Genomic DNA, 20,614 nt, shown 5'->3' with positions numbered 1-20,614 from the left:
CTCCTTTGTTCTTGTACCATCTGTGATGGGTGTGATAATATACCCCATGTCTTTCTGTGAACTGTGATGTAAGTCATAAGCACCCATGCAGGATATATATATATATATATATATATATATATATATATATATATATATATATATATATATCCTACCTAGTGCTCCCCGCCTTATTTGCTCACCACAGCACACATTTACTTTCTGTTCCTCTAGGATTACCCTACCTTCCCTCCATTACTCACTAGCTCCCAAAGATACAGAGATAAAAAGGAATTTCAGAAAATGAAATGACAGAAAATATATGGAGCTATAAAGAGATGTTAATCTGCTCACTTGAATTATTTTTAAAAATTTAAATTAAGTAACTTTTTTTCAAAATGCATCACAGGACAGGATGCAAGTTACAGAAAACCAAGCTTCATTTTCCCTTCATCACCAGATGAAATGACTGAGGATAAAATCTTTTGGAAGTTAGTGATTGGAGTCTTGGTCTTCATTGGTTGTATTTGCAATTGTCTCGGTTTGTCAGAGGCATGCTTATTGAAATGCAGAATAAGTAAAAAAAAAAAATGCGTGTTAACTTAAATGAAACCTGTTCAAACAAATCCTTCCTGCTCCTTGACTGAAAGAGTTCCCATTTGGCAGCATTCCTGTCTAGAAAAGCTTTCTGCTATCATCATGTTCTGGTTAACTCTAACTATCAAATGACAGACATATCCAGGGCATACTACCAAGTATATATTTTTTCATTTCCCATCAACCACAGAAGCACATCTATCTACCTAAACCCATAAACTACAGTATACATATCATTTTTCCTTTGGATTTTTTGTGATGGAAGCCTTGGCTCCTGGATGCAGCCTTTCAGAGGACAATTATACTAGGCTCCTGTTTGCAAGCATAAGAGAGTATCCTTAAGAGTGTCATATATTGGTTCTTCCCATGGGATGTACCTCAGTTTGGGGCAGTCACTGGTTGACATTCCCTCAGTTTCAGCCCTAATTTTGTCTCTGCACATCTTGTAGGCAGGGCACATTTTAGGTTAAAGGCTCTGTTGGTATGTGAGCTCTGGGAGTCTTACAGAAGAAATGGAAGAAAGACTGAGGGACCTGAAGAAGATAAGGACTCCACAGAAAGACCAACAGAGTCAACTATCCTGGAATCTTAGGGGCTCCAAGAGACTGAATCATCAACTAAAGAGGGAGCTGGACCTAGGCTCCCTGCACATTATGTATCAGATGAGCAGCTTAGAATTCATGAGTGTCCAGCAACAACTGGAGCAGGGGTTGTCCCTGAGCCTCTTGGCTGCCTGACTGTGGATCCTGTGCTCCTAAATGGACAACCTTGTCTAGCCTCAGTGGGAGAGGATGAGCCTAGTGCTCCAGTGATTTGATGTGCGGGGAGAGACTTGGGGAGAGTTGGGTTGTTGTTGGTTGGTGGTAGTGGTGGTAGTGTTGACACTCAGAGAGGGGCTTCCCCTTTTGAGAAAGGGAAGGTGGAATGGGGGGAAGAACTTGTTTGAGAGGGTACTGGGAGGAGAAGAAGAGATGATATTGGATTATAAAGTGGATAAATAAATAAATTTTGTAAAAATCAATATTCCTTAAGCCAGATCTTGAGACATTTCTCAATTAAGGTCCCTTCCTTTCTGATAGCTCTAATCTGAGTGTCAAATTGACATAAGAATAGCCAGTATATTCTGTTATCTTAATAAATTATGTCAGCATGAGAATAATGGTGGTGTTTAAATGTTTATAGTATATTAGTATTTCTCATCATGTCTGCTATGGAAGAATTAAATGTGGACCACTTGGACTCCCTCATGAGCCAGAATACACATTTCTGTTGTGAGTTGTTGCATTATTCTCTCCTTAGTGTTCTTTGTAATATGCCAGCATCCATATCTCAATCAATTCACTAAGCTACTTTGTGATGGACTAGGCATTATGAATTTTATCACCTTGAAAATATAATGGTGTGCATTCAAAATTCACATGAGAACATTTCTCATAATATTTTTTTCTACCATTTAAGATTAATGAACTAGCTTAGCCTCAGTCAAATAAGGGTTAATTCTCATCTGTATTTTTTTTCCCTAACCATTTGTATACCTATAAAATCTATACCTCATATAATTTGGGATGTGCAAAGTCCCAATTACCATCATGATGCTTAACCAATTTTCCTGTATGACCTGTTTTTGCACTAGCATTGCTTTATTTAATCAATAAATATTTAAAATTCAATATGTCCTATAGAGTGGTAATATTAAGTCATCAAGACTCAGTAAAGTGAAGAACCATAGAAGGGCCTGTCCATATGGATGTTTTGTCCAGAAGGACATTCTTGAGATTTCACATATGTCAGATGTCCCTTGTACAGTACTACTTCATGGTGAGTACACTGACTGAGGCAGAGAAGTCCATCTCTGAACACCAGAATTGAATTTTAAAAGAAAACATCTGCACACAGATTGTGCCAATTATCATAGCAATTCTAGGAAAAGACAGTGTTTCCTTCGGGCTTGCTCATCAAACCTTCCTGAGTGTGTTTGACAGTGACATCAGGCACTTTTCATTTCTACTGAATTGAAACAGAGGAGCGACAGAAACATTTCCATTGAATGCTCCATGTGAGAATGACGCTTATTAGAAGCTAAGCAAGAGAGACTTCAGAGGATTCACACGAGGCATCATATTCCCTCAGTTCTCTTAAGCATGTACTAGAATTTTAAATAGTGAAATACTTCTGCTCCCAGAGAAATGTTAGGTTGAATAGCAGTTTACATAATTTACTGACTCTTAAAAGCAGGATCTCCCAGAGAAACAGGAAGCAAACCATTACTTATGTGAGTTCAAATACTCAGAAGATTTATGAAGCAGAAAGCAAAAGCTGCCACGTGAAATAATGCCATTCAGAATTCACAGAAAAGAAGTGCTATTGGTTGGAAAAATTTTGTTAAAGTAAGAAAATGGAAGTTACTTGAAAAAATAGGATACAAAGCATTAAGTTATTCTGGGAAAAGTGAAACCATATCTATACCAAAAATGTTCGTAAATATTCACAGATGCACAATTTCCAACCAGAAAAGGAAAGATATGAAATATCCTTTCCACAAATTAATGAAAAACTAGATGTTATACCCAAAAAGTGGGTATGGCTTTAAAGGAAGACAGTCATAGGGAATATAGCATAGGGATATTAATCTATGAGAAATATAAGGAATAGGCAAATGCTGACAGAGACTGAACTAATAGTCTTCCTTTTATAATGAGATGCAAGAGGATGATCAGTGATGGTAAATGACATAGAACATATCTCTAGGACTATGAAAGCAATGTAAAATTGATTGTGATTATTACACAAAACCTTGAATATAATAAAAACTTTGGGTCTTCTGCCTTAAATGGATGGATGTTTTTGCACATTCATGAAACTATAAATGTATCAAGCTGTACCTAGAAAACAGACTTGAAGAATTCACACACTGTAAACAAAACCAGATTAAAACCATTGAATCAATGTGTACTGTAGCAATTACTCTTTTTGAAAAACTCGGATGGCAATGCAGGTTTTGTCTTCATTTATTTTATGAAATGCTGTGTTCACAGAAACATTATCTTCCCAGGAAAACTCGGTGGCTTAGAGGAAGTTGCTCTTTATATTTAAATGATTGGAAATTTTATGAAACACACATTTGGATGTATGTAGTGTTCAATAATATCCATAACTACTCAAAAAAGGTAACATAAAATTGTACTGCCTGCAAACATGTATAGTGTTCTTAAACTTATATTTTATGTGAGGGAACACTCTCACAAAAGCACAGGGAGGGGAGATGGGATATGGGGTTTCCAGAGGGGAAACTGGGAAAGAGGATGACATTTGAAATGTAAATGAAGAAAATATACAATAAAAGAAAACAAAAATTAGTACATATTTAAAATTTTTAAATATAGGTCTAGAATTTATGGCTTAATACTGTTAAGGTTTGTTTTGTCTTTTAAAATATTAGATCAAAAATTTGATTAACTTTAGTAATATTTTACAATATATATATTTCATGCAACTTTTTTATAAGATCTAAGGTAGTTTACATTCTAGTTGTACCTTTAAAAGAATGCATCTATGATGTATTCATTATGCATGAAATACAACATTCTATACTAAGAAAACCTTCAATGTAGATTTAACTCTCATTATTGCACTTGAAATGCTTCCCCGTGAACGGAAGATCAAATAACATGTTAGTATGGAGGACAGGTTCTTATTTTGGTTATCTGTGGCACTTCTGCATTTTACATCTTATTCAAATTAGATTTTCTCTCTATCTGCTATGACCGTCTCTGACAGATAAAAATTGCTTTGCAAAAAATTATAGGCAGCAAAATATCTACTACAGGGCTCATTTACTTTGCTTTCAAACTCTTTAAAATACAATTTTGAAGTTGTGTTTCCTTGACTTGAGCCCATTGGCCTGGAATCCATCAGCTGCGGCATCCTATTTTTATTCATCTGATGTAAGGTGAATATTGTGATATATGGTGAATTGGATAAAAAGATTTTCAAGTCTAAAAGAGTCTGTGCAATCATTCTTTTAAATTCAGCTAGATAATTGGTGAAAGGAAGAATAAATTTTTGCAAGTAATTATAAAACCATCCCTGTTCTTATGTATGTAAGACATTCCTATTTGAAACAAAATATTCATGCACACACAGAACATTCACTCATCTACAGGAGGACTACCCACTGATGCATATACCAAATTCTCACTCAGATATGTATGATTAGGTAGCACACTCACATAAAGAATGTCTGCTTAAACTCAAAACCACAGAATTCATACTTGATATTTTCCTATGTTACTAACTATGTTTAGCACATGGATTTTCCATTCCATGCACTGTTTTCTTGTTGTTCACTGCAATTTCTGTTTTATATAAGTGATGGATTTAATGTCACTGAACTCCAGATAAATTAATAAATATCACACCTTTTTGTTCTTGCCTAGATTATTTTTAATGTTTAAATTTTGCAAAATATAATTTGTTTTATGCTTTTCAGATAGTTTTTTCAGACTTGTAAATAACTTTGTGTAAAACTCAGCCTGAGACCATTTGGTTGATCGTGTTTTAGAAGTCCTGGGAAGTTATATCTTTCATGAGACTGCACATCTTGTCCTTTCTACAAGACACCACTCTGAGATCTGTGCATGGATGGATAAACAAAGCTGAAATCACATTGCTTAACTGTACACAGTTTATAGTCTTATAAGCAGGGAAGAAACAATTTAAGGAAGATCATGACACTCTCCTTGGAATTAGGACTTTTCTTCCTGAAAGGGGTCAAATGATGCCAACTACAACCCTTCAAGGCAGGGGGAATATATTTACCAGCCCAGACAAGTTCGAATGTTCACATATGCTCGACCCTGTAGACTTCTTGCTTAAACTATTATTTGAACAGTTCTTAATTTCCTAAGGACATTTAAATGAATACCTATGTGACCTTGATAGAGCCCAGCCAACATGAAGTACTTGCCTTTTGAATAGATAGCCAAGATGTTTAAAAATCGTTCTTTAAAGTTTAGGATCATTAAATTTCTTCTTTTTTAAAATATAAAATTATTATTACACATTGTTATTAATAAATATTAGTATCAATTATTTTTGATTATTTTTAATCTATTTTTAAAGCCCAGTCTTTATCCAATTCCCAAGATATTTTATATTATTTGTGACTATTGTGAAGGGTAATGTTTCCATAATTTCTTTCTCAGCCCATTTATCATTTGTATAAAGGAAGGCTACTGATTTATTTGAGTTAATTTTATTATATTATATTTTCCAGCCACTCTCCAGAGGTTGTTTATCAGCTGTAGAAGATTTCTGGAAGAATTTTGGGGCTGCTTCTGTATACTGTCATATCATATGCAAGTAGTGATACCTTGACTTATTCTTTGTCAGTTTGCGTCCCCTTGATCTCCTTTTGTTGTCTTATTGCTCTGGCTAAATTGTCTGAAGTGATTTTGTATCAAGGAGATAGCCACAACTTCACAAGCATTGGTTGTGACACTGGGAGGTACTACTGACATTCAAAGAGTAGAAGCCAGAGTGTCATAATTCTTGCCTTTATTCTTTGAATCTCTTTTGGCCATGTGCTATAGAAGTAACTTAACTAGAGTGGATTTGAGAATATAAAATTAACCTTTAACACATACTAATATAGCTTTCTTTTATTTCCAGTGTTACCCTTTTCTTCTTTTTAATTAATTAATTAATTTTTTACACTCCATATTTTATTCCCTGTCCCCATCCGTACCTCCTACCCACCCCCTGTCTCTACGTGGATGTTCCCACTCCCCATCCTACCTGACCTCTAAACTCCCTGGGGCCTCCAATCTCTTGAAGGTTATGTGCATCATCTTTGAATGAACACAGACCCAGCAGTCCTCTACTATAAGTGTGTTGAGGCCCTCAAATAAGCTGGTCTATGCTACCTGTTTGGTTGTCCAGTGCTTGAGAGATCTCAGGGGCCCAGATTAATTGAGAATGCTGGTCTTTCTACAGGATTATCCTTCTCCTCAGCTTCTTTCAGCCTTCCCCAATTCAACCACAGGGGTCAGCTGCTTCTGTCCATTTGTGGGTACAAATATCTGCATCTGATTCTTTCATCTGCTTATTGGGTCTTCTGGAGTGCAGTCATGCTAGGTCGCTTTTCATGAGCACTCCATAGCCTCAGTAGTAGTGTCAAGCCTTGGGACTTCCCCTTGAGCTGAATCTCACTTTGGGCCTGTTACTGGGCCTTCTTATCCTCAGACTCCTCTCCATTTCCATCCCTGTAATTCTTTCAGACATGAAGCACTCTTTATGCTCCATTGTATACTTCCAGCTCTTCACATCCTCCACTCAGTCTCCACATCCTCGAGTTTACCAGTTCATTATCACAGACAAATGTTTCATTTACTTAATAAAACTATCTTTAAATATATTCTGCATATTAAAGATGACATATTTGTGTCAAAATTATCCTTATTTAATATTTATTGGCACAAAAATCTTTTATATTAACCACAATCCTTAATATTATCTATTCTCTTTATGATGTTCCTCACTTTTCCTATATTTTTAGAAACGTTTGTAAGAAGTTCATCATATGAAGGATCAAATTTGGTGCTTTGCATTTAATAATGGACATCACAACATGGTTGGATACTTACAAATATTTGGTTTATTTAAGAGGTACATTATAATATTTACCATTTTCAGGATTTTAATCAATCTTAACAAATACGATTTTTCACACATGTACATTTGGTGATAGTAATGCAAACGGCAAGGCAGCTTTTCTAATGTTAGGGAGGATAATCAAAGCATGCATTGTGGAGGCTTGATATCTTCCTTGATCACTCTCTGAGTTATTCAAGACAAAGTATCTCAATCAGACCCAGAACTCACTGATTGGACTACTTTGGCTAGTCATTCTTTTTTTCTCTGGATCTCCAGTGTCTGCCTAACAAGTGGTGGGATTGTGTGTTGATGACCACACCTGCTCATTGTGTATAGATGCTGTGGATTGGAAACCTGATCTTTACCATCCTACAGGAACCACTAAACAATTGGATCTCTTAAAAAGCCCAGAAATTAGGCCATTTAAAGAAAAAATTAAGGTTTTGTTTTAGTTTTTGGTGTTTACACATGTATCAGAGAGCACAGGCATGCATGGTACTTCATTTCTTAGGAACAGGGATGTGATACTGGATGAGGCAGCAATCATATTCAGATTTATATGAGTGTTATATGATAACCAAAGTTTCAAACAGCCACTTATAATTCAAAATAAATGTACAAAACATCAAGCATTCATTACAGCTGTTCACTAAAATAATCAAGAATGATCATAGTAAAAGATGACATTGGTATTTTTGTGACCCACTATAATTGATTAATTTAACATACAATGCAACTTTCTAATGGTGGACCTGATTTTCTAACTTTCATCATTGACTTAAAACAAGTGTTTGCAAACTTTTGTCCGTGGACCAGACTCAGATATTTCCTGTTCATTCTTTGTGCTATCTGTTTTCTAAGTAAATTTCTCAGGGCACATACCTCCCAAGTTATAATTGACTGATCTTACCTGTGTGAGACAGTGACAGACCTGATCGATAACAACAGAAATCCTATGGTCCACAAACCCTCAAGTATCTATCATTACTCCTTATAGAAGAAGATAATTTCTGAATCACAGCTTAAATCAGAAATCACTCCTTAGCTACAATTTGTCAATATCAAGTGTCAACCTCAGCTAGGTAAGTTTTTAGGATGTGTTTCTGAACCCATACAGGTGGCTCCAGTAGACAGGAAAAGTGCTAGAGTCTTATAGAGGCAGATTACCAGGTATTGGAGGGGTTGTGGTACATATATTCTGGAAGTCCATCTGGGCTTATTCATTGTGTCTCTGTTTTGAAATGCCTAGATACATGAAAAAAGATAATTTCCAGTGAGCAGGAGTTCTGAAATATCTGTTTATGCTTTTATAATAATAATAATAATAATAATAATAATAGTTATTATTATATAACTATTATTATAACTATTATTATAGTTATAACTATATTATAACTATTATTATTATTATTATTATTATTATTATTATTATTATTAATTATTGTGTTTCATTGGTCACGCAACTTCACAGCTAGAGCAGGCATTAGTCCCCAACACATTTATACAGATGCATAGTGGACATATAAACACATAAACAAAATGAGCTGTGTTGCTGTAAAATCTTCAACTGCCTCCTATTTTTAAGGATGTGAGAAAAAATGTACCCAGGAAAATGATTACTTTTCCATGCTTTATAGTTTGCACAGTCCTGTAAGACTGTGCATGATTGAGACTCTTCTAATTCCAATGGCAATACATCTTTTACCTTCTTCTTCTAAGTGTACTTCATCTTCCATCGATGAATACTCATACGGTTCAATAGGTGATACCCTGAACTTGCATCTATGACTTCGTTTTTCATCTTCACTTCATGATTTAAGTGATTTCAAGAAAGTGACTGAAATTTTCTTGACATGTGTCTCTCCTGTCATACAGGAAGGATAAACTACCTCTTAAGTGTGTCTTATGAGTGAGATGAAGTCTCTAGGTTGTTACTATAGACCAAGTGTATGGAGGCTCTCAAGCAAGATACACTCACTCAGTGTTTAAAGTCTCATGCCCAATGTCTGTATAGCTTCTTTTATCAAATATATGCTTATTCTTCAAATTCTTCTCTATTTATGACAAGATCCAAAATAATTTGCTTTTTATTTTCAGTTTCTTAGACCATAGTTTTTTTTCAAATTATTTTATTTGCCACTAGACTCTAGATTTCAGTTAGTTGCTTGAGTATTACATGAAAAGCATCACATCTGTAATGCAATAGTGATATACTGAAGCCTTTGAACACCCTTTTAACTTTATTGTGCACATTTTCTAGAGAGAACATTACTTACTGAATATATGGATTCTTAAGTGCTACATGCTTATCACTAAAATGTCAAGATCAGCTAGTTTATTTACTGAATTCTAGAAGGTTCATCTTTTTTAGCACTTGTGTACCCCAAAGCCTCCATCTTATTAAAGCATAATGTCCAGTTTTATACTTACTATATAAATACAACTATTGATATTTCATACAAAACTACATATTTGACTGTGACTAAATATATATATATATACATATATATGCATAAATATGTACATAAATATATATGTATATGTATATATGTATATGTATATATGTAAAATGTTCTTTGTATTTACTGGGTAGTAATTTTTCTGAGTATCTATATTATTTTATTTTTAGAAGTTAAAATACATTTTTTCATATCTAAGTAATTATTTGATGTCTATGCTAATTCTAATACTGCACAATAGTGATTCATCTACAGATATTGCTGAGCATAGCAGCAGTGGCCACCTCAATGATAGATATCATTTAGTGAGATGCATTTGCAATTGTCTACATATCAGAACATGTGTGTTATATAACCATTAAGTTTCCTTTGAAAATATGTCTCATATTTTCAAGATATATTTAGTTTGATCTATTTGAAAAACCTCTTTAAAGCTATTTTTATTTTAATGTAGGGGCTGTAGATTGTTTGGGAAAATGACCAGATGGATGATCTAAGTAATATTCCCATAAATGCCCAAATTTAAAAAGAGCATCAAAAGATTGTAGTTAAAATTTTCTTTTCTTTTCTAAATTTCTGCCCAGGGCCAGGTTTTTAGTACAGATTTGTAATCAGGGGAAGACAGCACCACACCCAAAAGGTGGTCCCTGCTTTAAAACGGGAATTCTTTCTTTTTAATTATTTTACCAGGGGCTCAAATATATTTTTTTCCTTTCTGTTATATAGAAATCTGTAAGCAGTATACTATAATCATGTTCCAGGTAAATCCTGCCCTATTTCACAGGAACGGATAGCCTTAGTATCCACATTTTTAGGAACTAGATTATTGAAATTCAATTGACATTGTCATATATGCTAAACAAGGCAAACCCCTTACAATGAGAAACTTTCCCAAGTCCCTCTCTCATCCCTCTTCTCTTGCAACAGTGTCTTGCTAGGCTGTACAGGCAGGACTTGCACATACTTTCTTCATCATCCTGTACAACTAAGATTAAATATGTGTAGCAACAGATACAAGAAGAATCCAAGTTTATTTAAGAAACAATTATGTCTTTATATTATATCTATAAATGAGAATCCATGTGTCTATAGTATATGTGTTTGACGTATGCATATATGCATATTTGTATGTGATGCTAGAGGTCAACTTTTAAGTATTCCACAGATGTTGTCCATTCATTACTTGAGACAAGATTTCACAGTAAGCTGGTATGTGTAGAGAGCTTCAGAGACTCAACCATATCATCTCTGCCTCTCTAGGCTGAGATTACAATCACACAGCAGTATGTTTCATCTTTGTATGTGATTTAGAGGTTAAACTCAGGTCCTTATACATATGTAGAAAAGTAAGGGATATAGGGCTTCAGCTTGCATAATAAGCCTGAATGATGATAGTTAATGCAGGACTTTGGCTCACATAAGAAACTAAGGCTACTATTTAAGGAAAATGCATGTCTCAGATGAAAAACATAGAATTTAAATTTGGAAGACTCTTTTAGAAGTACCTCATCAAAGCAGTCTTCAGCTCTTGATGGAAATAAAACAGCCTGAGATCTGTGGTAGAACCTTATATAAAATCTTAGTGCTAGCTAGTGAAAAAAAGAGCCCAACCAGGTCAAGATTACAGTGTCTGATAGAAGACTTCAGCGGTCCTTAGTCTGAATAAAGCTCAAATTTGGTCGTGGTATTCTGTTCTTTTGGTGCTTATCCTCATTTCAGATCTGGATTTCCTAGAAAAAAAAAAAAAAAACAAGTCTAGTAAGCTTGTCACTAGTTATGTTTATGAGTACTTCATTAACATTTAAATGCACTGCTAAATAACAAAATAGATTTTAGATAATTAGATTTCTATCATGATTTTATCTTGATACTTCTTTTGTCAAAAAAGAGATAGCTTTAATATGAGACCTATAGACAGCAAAGAACTGGAAAATGTGGCTAGATAATGTGGAACCTAAAGAGATCCACTCAACTCCCTTGAGCAAGGGAATAAGATTGAGTTGCTCCTAACGTTCTCGTGGTATTGGTTATGTTGATCAGTATGACAGAAGACTAGAGGAGAGGTAGATATGTATGATCACACAGTGTCATATCTTGATGTGTGATTTCATAAGACCATATCTGGATTTGTAGCCTCACAGAGTTGCTCATACCTGGATTTGTGATGTCATACAAATCATAGAACATATCTGGATGCATGGGATCATACAGTAGATTTTCATGCTGGAATTTTGAACAGTAAGAAGAAATGTGTGGAAAAGGGAGTTGATATGAACCAGGATTGTGATCAAAATAAAATATTTCTCATTTGTAGAGATATGCTTACTGAGAAACTGATGTAGATGAAAACTGTTATTAATTTCATCAAAATTATTACATATTTCAATAGAATCTTAGAGAAAAGTTGTTAGTTGGTAAGAATCATCATCTGGTAGTCTTGAGGACTGTTAAATTATTCATATTATCCCCAAAACTGTATTGAAATAGCCCTAAAGTTGAGAAAACACAGAAACCCCTATATGGAGGGATGGTAAACTCTTAGGAACTATAAAAAATAAGCGGTAGCCTTTCAGAAAATGTCTCTGTATTCAACATTAAGATGCCTTTCAAGTAAATAATCAAGTTGTGGCCATATATTGGTAACCAAATGTTAGTTACATTGAAGGCACACAGACATAGGATACATAAGTTTAACAGTTGTGATTTAAAGTTGATTTTTTTCACCTTTTATTTATAACCACAGATTCTTCATCATATAGAAATAGCAAATGATTAATTTAACAAAAAGAGATAAACTGGAAATGCATTTACTTGTTTTACCTATTATTATAATTCTTATCCATAGATTATTTTTCCAGGGATGAGGGATTTCTTGCAATGAAGTATGGGAAAGAAAGAGAGGGAAAAGCATAGACAGAGACACAGAACCAAAAACTGAGTCAGAGAAACAGAGAGACAGCTCGAGAGATAGCCTCTAAGGAAATTACTACCCTTTATTATATTTCATAAGCATCATAAATTACTATCCTTTATTATATTTCATAAGCATCATAAATTACTATCCTTTATTATATTTCATAAGCATCATATAAATTTAGCAAAGAAATATGTATATGTAAGTATCCACATGAACTTGACTACTCAGTGACCCTTCAATTTGACAATAGTGAAGAAAAATCATTTTTGCTTTATTGTTGATTTTACTAGCATTACTCATGAAATTATACATGTAAAAAAACACAGATTGCTTACCTAAATTACAGCCAGTTTCATGGCAATATAAACACATTATTAATGGCCAGAACTCTGTAATATTTCAGCAAGGCCTTACCCTGAAAGTTTATATCACTCTGTTCTTAAAAGCTATAACAATCCACTGTCAGATTTTCTTGGTTTTATTATTGGTGGCAACACAGTAAACATCTTTCAACTTCAAAAAACCTACTGGCCCCTCAAAATATGCATAGAGAACCAATCAAAAAGATTCTAAGCAGAGATTTATCATAGCTCACTTTATGTTTATTATGCTCACTTTCTTAAACTAACTTTGGCAATCAAGCAAGGATTAGTGTTGGTTTTACATATCCAGTTCATTGGGAAGGAAGACAGAGGATCTAGTTTATTATGGCAGATTTTAACAGAAAAGGATTCTGATCTGTTATCTAATAAATTGATTCAAATTCACATTCTTTCTCTCTGGCCCCTCAAGTAATTTTTTTGTTATTTTCTATTTCAAAAGTTTATGGATAACAATTCTCTTCTATCAGAATGCCCTGTGGGCATGCATGTAGAGGATTTTCTTGATTGGTGATTGATGTATGAAGTCTCAGTCCATTGGGTATGATACCATCCCTGGGAAGGTATAGACTGAGATATTTGTATTTTGAAGCATAAATGTTGTATATACATATATACATGTAACAATTAATTAATAAAATGGACCATTACTTGAAAGAGAGCAAAGAAGTATATATGGAGGAGATGTATGATATGATAATTACTAAAACAAAGGAGTTTTTTGCTAGTTCTTCTTTTTTATTTATTTATTCTTTATTAGATATTTTTTTTATTTACATGTCATACAATATCTCCTTTCTCAGTTTCCCCTCCAAAAATAAAAGTAAAAATAAAAATAAAGAAAAACAAAAACAAACCCTTGTTCCCTCCCCACTTCCCCTGCTCACCACCCCATACTCTCCTGCTTCATTGGGGACCTTGTACTCAGTCCAATGCCTGTGAGCCTCTACTTCTGTATTAGTCGGGTACTGTCAGGGCCTCTCAGGAGACAGCTATATTAGGCTCCTGTCAGCCAGCATTTACAGTCATCCACAATAATGTCTGGATTTGATGATTGAATATGGGAAGGATTCCCAGGTGGAGCAGTCTCTGCATTGTCCTTCCTTCAGTCTCTGCTCCATAGTTTGTCTCTGCAACTCCTTCCATGTGTATTTTATTCCCCCTTTTAAGAAGGAATGAAGTATCCACATTTGGTCTTCCTTCATCTTGAGTTTGTTGTTTGTGGATTGTACTTTGTGTATTCTGATCATTTGTGCTAATATCCACTTATCAGAGAGTGCGTACCATGTGTATTCTTTTGTGATTGGGTTACCTCACTCAGGATGATATTCTCCAGATCCATCCATTTTCCTAAGAATTTCATAAATTTATTGTTTTTAATAGCTGAATAGTACTCCCTTGTGTAGATGTACTACATTTTCTACATCGGAATTATTTTTATTAAAGAATAGTGGCTGAATCTGATCTCATGAGAAAACCAGTAGCAGCATTCCTCCATGGTCCCAGCAGTAAGCATATTCCTCCATGGTCCCAGGAGTAAGGAGTGTTCCTCCATGGTCTCAGCAGTAAGCAGCTTCTCTCCATGATTTCTGTCCCCAAGTTTCTGCCTTGCTTGAATTCCTGCCTTTAAGATAAGAGTGTAAAATAGACATGTAAGCCAAATAAACTTTCTTCTGAAGTTGTTTTTGGTGTTTTATCAAAGCAATAGAGAGACAAATTAGCACATACCATGAACATATATGACCATTAAGATCTTACCACTTTAATTCGTTTCTAATCAATTATGCAATTAATCTTATCCTGTTTAGACTTCCATTGGATGATTTAGATTGGCCTGGCTTGGGTGACCCAAATCCATCTGTCACCCAGCTCAGTTTGAATAGGGCATGAACACAGATGCTGAGTTCAAGAGGTTCTATACTCAGATCTCAGAGTTATTTTAATAGGAAGGAACAGAAAGAGTTGGAGAGCTATGACAATGCTGTGACTTAGGTATACAACTCAGAGAGTACTCAAAATGTATGTCTTTGTTACATATCAATCAGGTCTTTTTTTCTTCTCTTGGTGATTTTTCTGTGCAACAGGATATAATTTTCCTCCTGTGAGCTTGTCTCTTAGCCTCTTTGCCTGGCAGTTTTTGCCTTGAAGGCTGCACCTGGTTTGTTCCTGGACCATTCTTTTTTTTTTTTTTTTTTTTTTTTTTTTTTTTTTTTTTTTTTTTTTTTGGTTTTTCGAGACAGGGTTTCTCTGTGTTGCCCTGGCTGTCCTGGAACTCACTCTGTAGACCAGGCTGGCCTCGAACTCAGAAATCCGCCTGCCTCTGCCTCCCAAGTGCTGGGATTAAAGGCGTGCGCCACCACCGCCCGGCTCCTGGACCATTCTTAATGTGAACCCCTCACGTGTATTGTTATTATCTCACCACTTAAAGATGTAGTTGGAGCTAGCAAAGAAACATAGTAGTTTTCATCAAACATAAGCAAATGATAAGAGACAGAAAGTTTTCCTTTAGTGAAGCTAACCTTGGTCTAAGCTACTGTATTTGTAGTTTTTTCAGGCATAAATTTATTATATGATCCACTAGCATCTTTTGAACTTTATGCTATAGATTTTACTGGGAACAGTAAGCTTCATGACGTTTTGCTAAGTTTCAGTAACAGCTCTTCTCTTGAGAAGACCAATCTTACCAATATTCATGTAAATACATGTGTCAAATGTAAGGGATTACGCTGTTTCTAGTATTTTTCATTTAATTAAAATATTATTTCATCATCATCACCTTGTACTCTTCCCTCCTACTCCTCCCAGATTCTCCCTGATTCCCAGAGCTCCTCTTCATTAATCATTGTTGGTGCAAATATATATAAATGAATAAATATATATATTCAATACTCTGACGCATTGCATTCATTTTTGTTTGCAGGTATGTTTCTAGGGCTGAAGGTGTTCAATGAGGAATCAGGAGGAGGTTCTTTGTTGATAAAAATTAATTCTGTTTCAGCAGTTGTTAATTGCTTGAAGTTCTTCATCCAAATGTGAAAGAATGTGTGATTTCCCAAATATATACTGCTATGTCAACCATTGTTCAGATCATTCAGGTCTTGTTTAGGCATCCTTGTTGTTGAGATTTCACAGGTGTATCTTCCCTGTCACATCTAGTAGATACAATCTCCCACCAGTCTTCCTGGTTCTCTGAGTCTTACAATATTTCTACCCGTCTCTGGGTCTTAGGTACTGGAGTTATGATGATGTATCACTTGGGTCTGGCTACCCAGTTGTCAACTCCACAATTGTTTCCTTCTGGTTCAGAAAGTAGCTTCTTTGATGAGGAATGAGATATACATTAATCTGTGGATATAAGGATAAGCATTATAATACAATTAAGAATTATACCGGGCAGTGGTGGCGCTTGCCTTTAATTCCAACACTTGGGAGACAGAGGCAGGTGGATTTCTGAGTTGGAGGCCAGTCTAGTCTACAGAGTGAGGTCCAGGACAGCCAAGGCTACACAGAAAATCCCTGTCTTGAAAAACAAACAAAAAAAACCCAAAAAACCAAACAATTATATTGATTTAGGCTGAAATAAATTATGTACTTGGCTAGGATGAGAACACCATGTATGATTTCTTTCCTGTTAGGTGCAACTTGAGTCACTTAGACCACTATTGGTTACTGCCAAGATATAAGAGCCACTATTGCACCCTAAATAGTATCTTGCCATGCTGGTCACAGATGTAGCTCAGAGTTATCATAGTTAATGGGTGTTGATGGCTCTCTGCTGTTAGCAGCTTGCATATCACCTTCCAGTAATGTTAAATCTAGTCCTCAGAGGATAGGCTTTGTGACCAGATCCAGCTCAAAATCTCTAAGTTTTAAGTCCAAAATACATGGTATTTTCACGAGTGGGATATGTGAAGTGTAGGGAATAGATGTTAATGTGTGTTTGGAGTTTCTGCTAAGTTATCAGAGAACACAGCCCTTGTTGTTTGGACTGCCAGAAACAGCAATAGTCAATTCTAATTAGTCATTTCCTAAGAAAAAGGTACCATCTGTCCATAGAAAACACAAGTCAGTAGGACTACATGAGCAGGAGTAAAAAAATGGTCTCAGATTTTCTTCAGAAGAAAATATATAATTGTATTTTTTGCTTCTTACATATGTCAGTCAACAATAGTGTTGTCCTTGTAGAATCTTCTACTCTAATCATAATGAAAATACTGGAAAATAATCAAAAGTCTTCCATCATACTGATTGTCACCAAGTAGAGGGTACTTCTAAATAGAAAACTAATGGCCGGAATCATTTTTAAGTCTTTTTTTTTTTTTCAGTTGCCAACTGGTGGAGATGTTACAACAGAGGGAAATGGCCATTAGCCTAGCAATAATAAAAAATAGATAATGTCTTGGCTATTTAACAAACTGGAACAGTCACCAAGAATAATAAAAGAACTCGTTCAAATATTAAACAAAGACATTTCATTATGTAGTTCATGTTGTTGATCATCAGGGAAAAGGTTCAAAATACCACTGACCACATTTTGGCCATCAAAACTTAGAGGTGTTCTTAAAATTCTTTTTTATTTTAAATTAATTATTTTATATACTTAGTTACTTGTGCTTAAATGTGCACATAAATGTTTTGTCAGTCTATAACAAGCATTCGTATGCATCAACAAGGGAGACATGTGTATGACTTGAAATTGGTCTTTTTCAGGGGATGCTAAGAAGATTAAAAACATTTTCTTCTGTGTTTTTAAAATAGAGGCCTTCTTTAATACTAAATAGAAATAGCAACTTTTTAAAATCTCCAAGTAATGACATTTCTGTGACTGCGTAATTTGAGTTGATTTATTTTAAAGTTCTATTATTTTCTTTCCATATTCTTCTTTAAAAATGAGAAAATATGTTGGAGGTCAGTGTTATCATTAAGTACTTTGCTTAATGTGTATGGTATCCTAGTCTCAAAGCCCATAATTGTAGGGGTTACTTTTTAAAAAGGCAGAAGGGCAGGGGACATGTCACAATGAATATAATGCTTGCTGATCGAGCATGGGAAGCTGAATTCATATCTTTGTTATCTGTGTAAAAATTAGAAATAGCAAGATGTTCACTCATGTATTCAGATACATAAATAAATGGATTCCTGAAGCTCACTGATTGACCATTCCAGTTTATGTGGGCAGATTCAGGTTAACCGAGAGACCTCATCTCAAAGCCTAAGGTAGAAAAGGACCCAGGGAGTAAATTGATGTCACCTTCTTGCCCCTCATGTATGAATGAAGGTGGCACATACCTGTTTATCACACACAGAGAGACAAAGAAGATGGATAGATGGGTGGATAGACAAACACTCAGACAGAAAGACAGACTGATAGATAGACAGGGCTAAATTTTTGGCAAAATAGATTTATATTATATGTTACAGAATACCTTGGCCAACTTCCATGAAAAATGAATAACTCTTCACATTTTTGAGAAAATAAAACACAAATTTAATTCTCTGTAAAAATTACTATGTTTACCCTTGAAAATATATCATTCAATGAGTTACCCTCCTTTTCTTGTCTCGTCAGTATCATTAAAAAAATGTAAGTGACTCACTGAAAAAGTTGATTTTTGTGAACTAAGGTCACTCAAGCAATTGTCATTTTCTTGGCTATTTTCATTTTTACCAATATTTTATTGAAAAAGCTATTTTCCCTGCCATTTAAATATAAAAATAAGTGGAGCAACTTAATTATAATTAGCATCTCTCAATGAATGAACTCCAAGCATGTGCAGGTCAAGACTTCTCCCATTCTCAGCTGGCACCATACATGGCACCATAAATGGCAAGTCTACTTGCTAATTGAAATTTTGGTTTCCCTTTGACCTTAGTGGGAGGAACACAATTTGAGGGGTAAGCAATGCCTTTCATTCATGTATTACCCATTTTTACTCAGAAGGTTTGTTCCAGCTTCACTCTGAGTAGTGGTAAGCTAGGTGAAAGGGACAACATTGTTAAACTTATTTACAAATCTCAGTTTTTGTAGACTGAATATGTATATATATATACATGTATATGTATGTATATACATATTCAAACAAATTCAGAAATATATTGTAACAGTCTTTTTCAGTTAAAATATAAGAAAAAGAAAACTTTAATAGTTGTAGGTTTGTTTTATTTTTTTCTTTTTGCTTATTTTTTTAGTTTGTTTTTGATTTGTGTTTTGTTTGGTTGTTTTGTGTATTTCTTGCTTTGTGTTTTATTATATTTCATTTATTTTATTTGTTTTTTCTGTGCATTTTTCTTATTTTGGATTACTATTGCTATAATAATACACCATGACCAAAGGCTAGTAGGGGAAGAACAGGCTTATTCGACTTATGCCTCCATATTGATAGTCTAACACTAGAGGAAGCTAGGACAAGAACTCAAACAGACTAGGGAAATGGTGGCAGAAGCTGATGCAGATCCATGTCAGGGTACTGCATACTGTTCTGCTCTCATTTACTTGTTCAGCCTGATTTTTTGTAAACCAAGAACTATCTGCCCAATGCCTTCCCCACCCACAGTTGGCTACCCTCCTCACATATATATCATTCGCCAGTTCAGAAAATGCCTTCACCTCAATTTTAAGGAGGCATTTTCTCAACTGAAGTTCTGTCCTCTCATGACACCCTAATTTGTGTCAAGGTGATGTAAAAGTAGACAGCCAAGAGGCATAACACCTCAGAGTCCTCAGCTTCCTGGGCATGGGAGGATTGGTTATGAGCCATTTCTTCAGAGAGTATCATGGAATAGAACCAAGTACCTGAAGGGGCTCCTGTTTGTCCTGAGGCTTTCTCATTTACTCTTCTGCCAGCTGATGGCTGTTGGCTGGGGATGCTGGATTGAAAGTCTCCTCAGTAAGCTTGCCTGAGGCCTGTGAATCTTCTCAACACAACGGAGTCAGGAAAACAGACACTTTCTACATTTCCTAATAACTTATAGCCCCCCAAGTTTATTTTCATCTTGCTTCGCTATTTGAAACTGTCACAAAGCTTCATAGAGCTTCAAAGAAAGATGATACATAGTCTGTTTTTAGGTTTATTTGTGGTTATATTTTCCTTTTGTTTTCTTTTGTGATGGTTTTGGTAGGTATTCTGTTATGGGTGAACTAGGCTAGTTAATATATCCATCATTGTCATTTCTTTGTAGTGAGAATTTTGAAACATACCCTTTCAGTATCTACTAATTTTGCATCATTACTAATGTACAGTGACTTTGCTATGCAATTAGATCATCTGCTATTATTCCTGTCTGTTTTGTAAACATCTGGTCATTTCCTGTCACTAATTCAACCCCTGACAGCACAATTCTGTTTCTATGGATTCAATTTCTATAGCTTCAGTATTTTAGATCATGAGGCAGGTAGAAGGGAAGGTCACATGAATGAATGATAAGCAGGTACAATATTGTGAAGGACATTGTATGGAAACCCAATCTTAACATAGACTAGATGAATACAACAGAGGGAGTCTTGATGAGTCATGGGAGCTTTAATTCACATCTCTTATGGGCTCTTAAAATATTCTACATGATTCCATGCTTTGCTACATCTGACCACTCAAGGTAAATCTCTCTCCCTCTCTCTCTCTCCCTCTCTC

General features: G+C 35.0%; 1 protein-coding gene and 1 long non-coding RNA gene across 43 annotated transcripts in view; one reads left to right on the top strand and one right to left on the bottom strand.

Annotated features, from left to right (window-relative positions):
* Ptprd (protein tyrosine phosphatase receptor type D) overlaps positions 1-20,614 on the top strand; it is a 2,240,535-nt gene that overhangs the window by 308,882 nt on the left and 1,911,039 nt on the right. The window lies entirely within an intron of this gene.
* LOC116096172 overlaps positions 14,403-20,614 on the bottom strand; it is an 18,571-nt gene continuing 12,359 nt past the window's right edge. For both annotated transcript variants that reach the window (XR_004120874.1, XR_004120873.1), the window contains one exon: positions 14,403-14,610. This is a non-coding gene — a long non-coding RNA (uncharacterized LOC116096172). The remainder of the gene's footprint in view (positions 14,611-20,614) is intronic.

The sequence above is a fragment of the Mastomys coucha genome, unplaced genomic scaffold (genome assembly GCF_008632895.1).
Source record: "Mastomys coucha isolate ucsf_1 unplaced genomic scaffold, UCSF_Mcou_1 pScaffold18, whole genome shotgun sequence".
Taxonomy (NCBI): Eukaryota; Metazoa; Chordata; class Mammalia; order Rodentia; family Muridae; genus Mastomys; species Mastomys coucha.
The sequence above is the reverse complement of the archived record's forward strand: the minus strand, read 5'-3'. Positions and strand labels throughout refer to the sequence as shown.